Source organism: Python bivittatus, unplaced genomic scaffold, assembly GCF_059951505.1.
Source record: "Python bivittatus isolate LINGU-HERP-01145 unplaced genomic scaffold, Pbiv_v1 ctg000700_np1212, whole genome shotgun sequence".
NCBI classification, from domain to species: domain Eukaryota; kingdom Metazoa; phylum Chordata; class Lepidosauria; order Squamata; family Pythonidae; genus Python; species Python bivittatus.
The window spans coordinates 42,496,769-42,508,455 of record NW_028277098.1 but is presented as its reverse complement, the minus strand read 5'-3'; positions in this window follow the sequence as shown (position 1 = coordinate 42,508,455).

Below are 11,687 nucleotides of genomic sequence, written 5' to 3'. Positions count from 1 at the left end.
CACCCAATGGGGAATACACCAGGCTGCGTAGCACGCTCAGGGCTGCTGGTGCCACTGCATTCCTTTCTATGTGCATTCCCCATTGGATGCCTGCTTACTCCCTTGTAATCCCTTCCTCTTCAATATCTCCACTCTGTAAGGGGGGTGGGGAAAAGAAAAACAACAGGTCAGGCACAGGACACACATACTGACTATAATGGTGATCACGTGACTGAGGGACACTGTGAAAATCATAAATGCGGGCATTGGTCATGAAGTTATTTTTTCAGCACCATTGTAACTTCAAATGGTTGCTGAATGAGACAGTCAATAAGTGAGTTCTACTTGTATCATTATAAAAACTAAAGGCATCCTCATTCCTAGGAAAATGAAACCCCAAATTCTTGGCCAAATTCTCCATGGTAGGGACAACATCCAATCGCATATAAGAGAATTCATGTCTTCAGTGTCAAAATCTCTGTAGAAAACCAACAGATCAAGGAAAAATTAATCAGGACACCATATTTTAGAAAACCTTTAGATAACATTCTATAGACAAAAGGTGGTATATAATGTGGGGAAAAAAGTGAAATGGTCTCTGACTATCCCTAAATTAGCTGCAATGAAAGCCTTGGAAAAGATGCTCAGATGCTGTGACATGTAGACAATGGTTTTCCCCATGACATTCTATGGAAGCAAAGCTTGGACTTTGAAGAAGTAGGATAGACAGAGTATTGGTGCTTTTGAACTTTGTGTCGGAGAAGACTCGGGAAAATACCATGGATAGCCAAGAAAACAAATAATGAATCATAGAACAACTGAATTCAGAATTCTCACTAGAGGCACAAATGACCAGGCTCAAATTATCATATTTGGACCTAGTTCCATTGAGAAGTCCATAATGCTAAGAAAGGTGGAAGGAAACTGAAGCACAGGATGACCAGCAGCAAGGTGGACGGACTAGAATATAGTGACAATGCGTGTACTGTTGGAAGATCTGAAGGGTCAGGTTGGGGACAGATCATGCTGGAGAAAGTCTATCTTGGTGGTCACTAAAAATCAACCCTGACTTGATGGTACATAATCAGTCAATCCATTTACTGTAATGCCTTTAAACTCTCAGAATGAATATGGTTGTACAAGAAACTATATTTCCTCAGATGTAGGATGTAGATCCCTAGTGCATATGCAAAGAAAACAAAAGTAGCTTTCAAACTCTGTCTTTGGGGGATGGGGGGAAGAACTTATATATTATACTAGACAACTGTGACCTGTTGGGTTGTTTCAGAGATATTTGCTTACCTAAATGGAGAAACAGAATGACCAAGGGCAAAAAAGCAGGGGGAGTATGAGTGACTTGTAACTTGTTGCTGGCTTCCCCACTGACTTTGCTAGTGAGAAGCTGGCAGAAGTCTTTCTTCCTTCCTTCCTTCCTTCCTTCCTTCCTGCCTTCCTGCCTTCCTGCCTTCCTGCCTTCCTGCCTTCCTGCCTTCCTGCCTTCCTGCCTTCCCCACCCCACCCCCTCCCCTCCCCTTCCCTCCCCTTCCCCCTCTTCCTTTCTTCCTCACTCACTCACTCCCACTTTCTCCCTCCCTCCCTCTCTCTTCCTTCCTTCCTTCCCTCCCTTCCTCCTTATCCCTCCCTCCCTCCCTCCATTTCCACATATAATATAGGCTTGTGCCATTTTGCCCTCCCCTCATGACCCTCAGGTGAAGCTACTGCCACCTCCTCCTCCTCCTCCTCCTCGGCCTGCCACTTTGCTGGGGGGAGGTGGAACCAAGGGAGCTGTGATCTGTGAGGAAAACTACTGTGATGGAATGGAATTATGAAGGCCAGGCTCAGGGAGATAAGCATTTTTTTAGCTTGCCACAGGAGCGTGGGAACTACAAGAGGATGAGACTGGCTGACTTGAGGAATTCACATTGTTATGGCTGGCTGACTTGGGACCTGGGGTTTCAGTCTGGGAAGATTCTTGCTAGAGGTTGTAGCTAATAAACATAGCTGAACTGATTTTGCATTGTCTCTTGGAGTTCCTTGGGCTAGGCCTGACATCAATCTTCCCAAAATGCTTATCTCCCTGAGCCTGGCCTTCATAATTCCATTCCATCATAACTACATCCCTGCTCCCCATTTCGGAATGTCCCCAAGGGCCCCTCCCTCAAGGGAGGAAGAGGGCTTACCCATTGACCAGTGTCACCCCTTAGCCAGCCCTACCTTGCCAGCAGGCATCTGAGTCACTTCCTTGTCCTTCCCTCAATGCCAACTGCCATTAAGAGATTTCAGATTTCTGCCTTGGTTCCAAAGCAGCCAATCACTGCTCGCCCCTCAGGCCTTGCCACCAGCCAATTGGGCACAGGGGACAGAAGGAGGTGGGAAAGAGGTCAGGAATACGCCCATGATGATCATGTGACTTAGGCTGACTTCTGCAATGCAGTGCTGAAGCAGCCACAAATTTCCCAAATTTCAATCCCACGGGAGTAATGGGTCCTGGATTTTGGGCACATTCTGTAAGTTAGCCCATTTGAGGTACCTTGGTTCAAAAATTATTGCCCTATGACACACCATTTTGCCCAGTTGAATGTTATAGACAGGAGAGTTTTGGTAGTATATAGATTACTTGAGTAGCTCTGTATAGAATGTGATATCTAAATGATATGCCTTAGGAAACTGATATTGGCCCAATTAATGTATATGAAGTTGAGATTTAAATGGGTTTTCTTTCTCCAATAATTAAGTTAATATTTTACTCTCATCTTGTTCTGTGACACATTTCTCTAATAAAAACAAAAAACAAACCCTTTTTTGGCTAATCCTTTAGGGTTTTTTTTAGCATCATTAGGGCTCCATTAATTAGTTCTTCAGATTTTAAAGAAGCCAATTCCCATAATTTCTCTTTTGTACCAGAGATGAATCCCAAAACAAGATCTTTCCCAATTTGTGTCCTACAAATATGTTGGGAATTGTAACTTTCAGGGTTTCTGGTCTGCTCACTAGGAATTGCAGTAACAAGAAACCTAAAGGATTGGGACAATCAAGAAGAAATGTTTCCTCCTTTCCTATATATTATCCTGTCCACTTAGATCAACAGTGCAGCCTTATCTCATGGCTATCATTCGTGGAAGGTGGATGTGTGAGACATAGGTAATCTAAGCCATTGTTCATCTTGCCCTGGGTCTCCAAAGTGGAATCTGGAGGCATCAATGCACTTGTAAACACCTCCCAGTCCCCCATCCTACTGTTTTTGTTTTTTAAATACTTTACAAATGCAAACATAAAACAGGAATCTGTTTTCCAGCAAAGCCAAGGATCATCTCCCTGTACAATTTTTATTCACAAAAACGCCTGAGATCTCACATAAATTGCACTGGCATTCTTTCTTCGTACATGTGCCTACTGGTCCCTCCCCCAATTTAAAATCAGTTAGTGGTCATTCTGAGTATGTAGCAGGGGTATGCCAGACAGAGGGTCAGGTAAAAATTGTAGCAATTTGCTCCCTGCCCAACTGGTCTTTTAAGACTGGATCTGCAAACACTGTGGCAGACATTTGATATGTGGGGATAAGTTTCTTTATAGCAGCCATTTTCTTTGAGAGCCCATGGCATGCTTTTAAAATGCAAAATGTTGCATTTTAATTGCTCCAAAACAGCCTTGGATCCCTGAGTTCACCTAATATTTCCTACTCTGACTAGTTTGATTCTTCAGGATCTCAATTCCAGCTCTTGCTTTCTTCTTAATGAGATATTGATTGATTGCTTTTTGAATTAATGTCCTACCTTTCTATTTATTCCAACACCCAAGGTTGTTTGTTTTTTTACAACATTAAAAATATAGAATTCTGGCCCTCTCAAGCACCATTCCTATCACAACACACCAGTTTTGGAATATAGGAGAGTAAGGTTAGTGATTTTTGTTTGGAAGTTAACTCTACTTTTACTAACACAACTTTCTTGCATATTGTTTTGCTTCTGATCTAATCCAATGGAAGTTGCAGTTGGAGCATGCCCTATATACATGTGTAAGCATCCCCTAGATTCAGCACATCTGGAAAACCTTCAAAATCTATGCAAAGAACTTGCTGGGAGGAAAAAAAAGGAGGTAGTTTATGATTTCCACATTACAGCGCTCACTTCTTTGAGAAAAAGTGTGCACATCTGTATCTTTCAAAAGTAACATGAGAAGCACCCCTGAGAGTGCTGAAATGCAGGGCTGAGCCTGGGAAATTGGACCAAATTCTAGGTCCATTGTTCTTACTATTGGATCATATAGACTCTTCTTGGCTCTTTGTCAGAGAGATGTCAGCAGCAGGACATAACCTGGAGGAACAGAAATGCTAGTAAGATGTTGAAAGATGGTATGCCATACCATGTTCCAGTGTGCTGGAAGAGGCTAGGACTGTATGGTAGGAAACACAATCACCAGCTAGGATTGAAATCACCAGCTAAGATTGTATGGTAGGAAACATCTTGTCCTTTATTTTGGATAGAAAGTGCTTTCAAGCACACCTGGTCAACAGCCTTTGTCATATCCAGTCAAATTATATTAATAAGCACTAAATGTCCATTTTTAATACTTAAAAAAGAAATAAAGCAATCATTTTTCCATTCTAATCTCTGCTCATAAGTTGGAGATTCTTGCACATTTAGGGGAAAGAAATGTGAATCCCTCACTAAAAAGCATGAGATTAGGCAGTCCTATGTGCTATAATGATTCATATCCTCTTCTAATCATCGAATATATGTGAAAAACTTGGAAAGCTCACCCCAGAGGCTTTAAGAGCAATGTATAAGTTGTTTCCAAAATCACCATATGGACTATGACTCATATATTATGCTCAGCACATAAAATATCTATTATATGGTCATTTTGGCAAAGCAAATGAATCTTTTTGTTGTTTAAAACCATTGGTCATTTGTTTCCTAATAATTTGTAGAGCTATGAGAAGATCATAAAACACTAGCAAATCCAATAATACTTTTGGCATCAGGAACCTCATCTGTATCCTAATACTATTCCCACTTTCATAGATGTGCAAAACCAGCTGACAGGAAAAGAGATGTGCAAAACAGCTGGAAGTGAAGGAAGAGTGGTTTGTAACAAAGGAGAATTGTCTGGGCTTACCTCCTGGCTGATACTTATATTCTCACAATCAGCTGAACTCCTCATCCCTGGATGGTATGAATCTAGAACTTACATCAGCTTTCCTCAATCTAGCACCTTCCTGATGTACAGAACTTCAAGTTCCATCATTTCTAGTTAAGAAAGTTAAGGCCGGAAGCACAACATATCTGGAAGGCACTTACTTGGACAAAGCTAGATGCCATCATTTTGAACCTAACGTTCAGAATTCCTGTTTATAAGAAAGACTTGACAACTGTAGTCCTAGCCAAAGCTAAAAGAGCTAAAGGATTAGCAAACAATAACAACAACAACAAAGTAATCTGCCATATATATTTATTTTGTACTGTACTGCAATTGTTCTAATTGTTTTTATGATTGTTCGCCATCCAGAGTCACTTGGTTAAGATGGACGGCTATAAAGATTCAAATAAATAAATAAATAAATAAATAAATAAATAAATAAATAAATCTAGAACAATTTCCCTCTGATATGCTCTGAAACAGATGCTTTGAGATGGCAACTCCCAACACTATTGTTAGTTCTGGGAATTGCATTCCCAACACATACATTTAAAAAAAAAAAAATTGTTAGATTTATATCCTACCTTTCCACCAGGAACTCAAAGCAACATACATAACACTCACCTCCTATTTTTGCCCACAAAAGCAACTTGGTGAGTTACTATGGAGTGTGCTACATTGGTGAGGGCTAATGTGGATCTTGGTCCTGGGTCCTAGTTTGAATACAGAACCAATAGTGTCCACAGAGGGGCCAGTACAGACAAGATGGTGACCAACTGGCCCATTAACCTGGTGTTCTTTGTGTATATTGGACCACAGTTCCCAGCATACCAGCACAATGAAGACTTGCATGGATATTGGGATTTATAACCCACTGTATCTGGAGTGTGCTTGGTTAGGGAAGACTGCTATGATATGATATAACTGTCTTTGTCATAGTGTCCACATTTAGCTTGTTATAATTTTTCCAGCAGTTGCTACAAAACTTTTACCAGTGTCTTACTTGTGCATTTCCCAATTCCTACTGAGGAACAGAGTGCTGAACTAATAGTTGTTTTTCATCTGATCATCTTCAGATTTTATAATGGCATAAATAAATGTTCTTTCCTGCTGAACTGGTTGGGTGGTAGTAAATGCAGAAACTGCCTCTTATCTTCTCTTTCCCCACACTAAATAACAGAACACATGTGGTGCTAACCTGTTTCAGACAGGCCCATTTTGTTTACCAACTTGTTGATGTTTATGGTCTATTTAGTGGCTAGACATCATGTTGAATTTGAATTGTCTGGATGAATGCTGTGCTTTTTAAAAATACCTTCTTAGCTACCTTTGACTTCTCTCCAGAAGACAGCATTAAATTATAATTCACAAAGACTGCCTCTTCAGCATTCTCTGTGAAGAATATCTGGCGACACTGATACACTTCACGTGATTATTTTTTGCCCTAAATAAGCACCTTTCTATATGGATGGCTAGGATATTTCCCACTTGTTTTCTTAAGCATTTGACATAATTTGTTTCTTGGCCAAGCTCAGTTCTTTGAAATATTGCTGCTCTGGTTGCTGATCCTATCTTATGAAAATATTTAGACACAATTCAAACTTTGTCAGCATATGATTTTAATTGCAGATGTATTTTGATTCTAGATGGTGCCTTTATGAAGCAGACCTTCACAACAGGGGTTGTTAAGAGGCCATTACTCACTAGATGCCCCAATATTATTTATTTATTCATTCATTCATCTAGATTTTGAGTTTTTCTGTTCTTAAGTCTCCAGGTGGTTAGCAAAACAGTAAAACCTAGCAAACATTAATATATTCCCTTCATATGCCTACAGATATCAGCAAGTACACACAGGTGAGTAGGATAGATCTTAAAAAATCATTTGGTGAGAACTATTATGTTTCTGCTGTCTATGAAAGCATTACTTGCCTGGTTTATAGATTACCTCTCTCATGTATGTTCAAAGTCAGTTTTTCAAAGTCTTTGGTAGGGAGATAAATCCAATGTGGATTTATTTTGCATAATGAAGTGCCATGAACTACCAAATCTGACTCAACTGTCATATAGATAACTGTAATAAATGAACTCTGCTATCATCCATTGATCTTGGATACAAAAGTTAATAGAGGTTAAAGTATATTTGGGAATGTTGCATATTGGGCTGTCCAAAGATACAGATATGCAGGGAAAAAATGTGATTTAGAGTGCATGTGGATGTGCACATAGCACTTGTTGGGAATAATTTAAGGCAGCAGTGTCACACGATCCTAGAAAAACGAGTCTATGCTTTCAGGCAGGGTTCCCCAAAGTGGTTGATATTGACCCAAGTGTGGATGGGTCTATCCAAGGTTGATGTAGTTGTTATTATTATTATTTGTAGTACTATTGGTTAAAGTAGTATGGGGCTCAATGAACAAATCTGAACCTTCATGAAAGGGACAATGAGCTGAAGAGTTTGGGGACCCTTGCTTTAAGGTGTTCCTGACAAGAGCTACTTGCATACCTATAAACGTTCTGAATCATATTTTTCCCTTTGATGCCAGCCTTCTGCCCTATTGCATAACAATTAGTATATATTTCATAGAGTTGCATAAAACATATACAAAGAACATAGACCTCTTATAGTATAACTTTGGTTTTTGATGTCTATGCTGGTCTTTGACTGTAATAAAGATTTGATTTGATGTTCTATTTTGGACTTTTGTCTGTAACTCAGACTACTTTTGCAAACTTCCCAACACTTCTATGAGTACAATATGATTGAATTTGGCAAGGTCCTGCCTTTCCTTGGCCTTTCTGGTCAGCCTCTTGAGTTGTTCAGTCGGTATCTTCCCCAAGAATACTATTTTGGGGGAAAATTATGATCTGACACAGAAGTCTTTCTGATCTGAGAATAGACCTACCACATCCTGAATTCAATACTTCTCTTCTCTTCTCTTCTCTTCTCTTCTCTTCTCTTCTCTTCTCTTCTCTTCTCTTCTCTTCTCTTCTCTTCTCTTCTCTTCTCTTCCCATCCCATCCCATCCCATCCCATCCCATCCCATCCCAACAAACAAACAAACAAACAAACAAACAAACAAACAAACATTTAAACATCTTTCATCTTCCTACCCTTTCACCTAAGGGCAAAGCTGTTTTTGTTGTTGCTCTTAATTCTTTTACTTCAGGTAAGTAAAAAAAAAGACTTTACTTGCCAATTCATCTCAGTTTTGGCTTTTGCCCCAAACTGGATTATATGGATTATCAGGCTGTTTATAATTTTACTCTGCTTAGAATTCTAATGGAATGAAGTAATATGTGACTCTAGATATAAATTGATCCACAGATACTTAATTTTGGGGATGCTGAATTAGCCAGGTTCTCATAAGTAGCTTAGCTTAAACAATTCATCTGTGAATTCTGATACAAACTGACCTGATATGACTAATGTCAGATCTTCTAGGCTTTGTTGTTGGCCAGAATTTGTGAGGTTTCTTTTGCCTCAAAGTACATACTTAAATATACATTCATATATATTGCATGATGTAGGACAGAATGCAGTCAAAAATGTGCTCTAATAATATTTCAAATATTATTTGCAACATGTGTTTGGGGAAAAAATCAAATTTCAAATCTATTGCAATTTAAAAAACACATAGATTACATAGAAGTGGGATACAAATGATTTATTAACATGTGACAAACTAAAGCAGGGAGCCAGTTTGGTATAATGGAAGGTGCTAAGCTAGAAACCAGAAAACTGTGAGGTCTAGTCCTCCCTTAGGCATAAAAGCCTGACTGGCAGGGTTGTTGTTGCAGGAAAAATAGGAGGCAGGAGCATTAGTTATGTATACAGTGGAACCTCAAGTTACGAATTTAATCCGTTCCGTGACTCTGGTTGCAACTCGAATTGGTCGCAACACGAGGCAAATTTTCCCATAAGGTTCAATGTAATTACCATTAATCCGTTCCGGCGTCCGCGGACCATGCATCAGGGGCGGAAAAACGGCCGCGGACCACGCGGCAGGGCGGAAAAATGGCCGTGGACCACGTGTCAGGGCCGGAAAAATGGCCGTGGACCATGTGTCAGGGCCGGGAAAATGGCCGCGGACCATGTGTCAGGGGCGGAAAAATGGCCGCGGACCACGTGGAACGGGCGGAAAATGGCCGCGGATCCGGTTCGTAAGTCGAGGCGAGTTTGCAAGTTGAGGTAAATTTTTGGGGCCAGAGCTGGTCGCATCTCGAAAAATTCGTAAGGAGGGGGATTCGTAACTAGAGGTACCACTGTATATTGCCTTGAGTTGACCAAAAATAAAGGCAGGATAAAAATCTAATAAATAAATAAAATGAATCACCAGAAAAAGTCTAATTTTTCTACCCCAAATGGGGATAAACCTGATGTGCAGAAAATTATTGTTTGTGAGTTCTTGCTCTTTGGAATTCTGTGATGAGACATTGCTATTCTATGCATTTCTGGAAATAAAAATCCTCTGTTCTGGAAAGATATTGACTTTCTCCTTTAATTCCTTTAATCGAATAATTAAAAATTAGACTTAAATTTAATTAATTGAAAACAATTAATTTAAACTACTGTTTAATCATTTAATTGTTCCCTTTTGATTTAGAGCTTCCTTTTAATTGTTTGAATAAATTGTGATTGTATACTATTTCCCCCAAGGTAGTCTGTTAGATCTCATGGCAGAAAATAAATTGGAGAAAGCCTGGAGGGAGCAAATTTTCAGTCAGTGAAAAGTACCACAATAAATACTGCTACTATTGCCATGTTTGGGTGATAAGGATGAGCTACTTCAAGCCAGTGAGATCAGTGCATGGGTTTTTATGACGACGGGCAAAATGTGTGTCATGATATTGCAATGTAGCCTCCCCTTATGCTCTTACATGCAACATTGTGATGTGAGTCTGAAAAGGCAGAGCTTGAATCCTGATGTCACAATACATGCTTTGGCATCATCATGGCTAGCTGTGAACAGCTCTGAATTAGAGGGCATGGGTTGAGGTTCTTCAAGACTGTTAATGGAATTTGTTTAATAGAGACATACTATTTATTTAATACCCTCATAGTGAAAATGTCATATTTCGTGAATGAGGCAAATGTGGTAGGCACTGAAGCTTTTTTTCCCGTTGGGGAAAATATGATAATATTGCTCTTTCATAAACCTTTATCTTATGGTAGCCTAAACAAAGCAACTCACATCAACAGTAGAGTAATTTAATTAGTGAAAGGACAGATTATTTCACTACAGTTTAATAATGTTCCTGAACCATGCTTTATTAATGAACATTTTAGAGAGAATTTAATGAAAATGTCAACGGGGTGAGAAAGAATGAAAATCTTCAGTCTTCTCTACACTTCCACATTTTCTGAGTTCAGTGTTGCATTCTGAGCCAACTTTCAGTTATGACTTCATAAAATCTAAAGATGATCCCCAACATTCTCAATTAAGACCTTTAAAAATCTAGATTTCCTTTCCCTCCATGAATACTTCTACACAAACTCACATTTTACCAGCGTATTTCCCCATAGGTTAAAACTATTAATGATTAGATGACAAAATAAGACAGTTGTATAAGTCTTGATTGCCAGCTGGTGGTAGCAGCACCTAGCTGACCTTGGCTGATCTAGAAAGGTAAGCAGATAAGTTAGTGCTTGGATGAAGGACTATCAAGAAAGTTTACAGCTGCAGGCAAGACTAGGAAAGTTAAAAACATCTTGGAAACAGGCAGTGGGAAACCTTGGCTATACCATGCCAAGAAAATTATATGGGTGTATCACTGGTAATCTAGCTTGATTTGAAATTGACTTTACTTTTTAAAAATGTTAATGTTCCAGATCTCAATTCTAACAATAGTTCTAAGAGACATACTGGATCTCTAGGCAAGCCCAGAATTTCACTTGAATATGGATTGCCACAGTCTATTTATAACAAACAGGTGCCTCTCACAGATCCAAGTCTGTCAGGGAAAACACTACAGATTATTTAGCAGGTGTATGTGTTCTAGAAGTCCAAAACTATAAGTAAGACTATAATTAATAACCAATAGATAGAATTTATTAGATAATATTTGGGTCTAATGGCATATAGAGCAATAATATAATAACTTTGTGTTCAATGAGAGAAAAATGAAAAGTGAGTTAGCATGAGGATACTTGGCAAACAAATAAGGCAATGGGTTTAAAGAAGATAACCAACTATAGGTTGACCCAGATATCTACGGCTATAATGATCAATGCCCTAGCTTAACTATAGGAAAACAGGTAGACAAATGGATAAAGTAAGTTATCAGATTAAAAAATGGGGAAGTTTTGCAAAAATTGAAAAACTTTTAAAAGATGATATACTTAGGGTCAGTCTGGGAGGAAAGAAGTAATTATTTGTCTTTTCCTACTGGCTTCGGTGCAATGGAAACTGGCCTTAGCTTCTTTTAGATAAAGAAAAGGGGACAGAAAAAGGAAGAGAGTAAGAAGGAGAAAAGACAGAGGATTGCAAGGAACTTTAACATTCCTTTAAATTAGTGTTTCTCGACCTTGGCAATTTTAAGATATGTGGACTTCAACTCCCAGAATT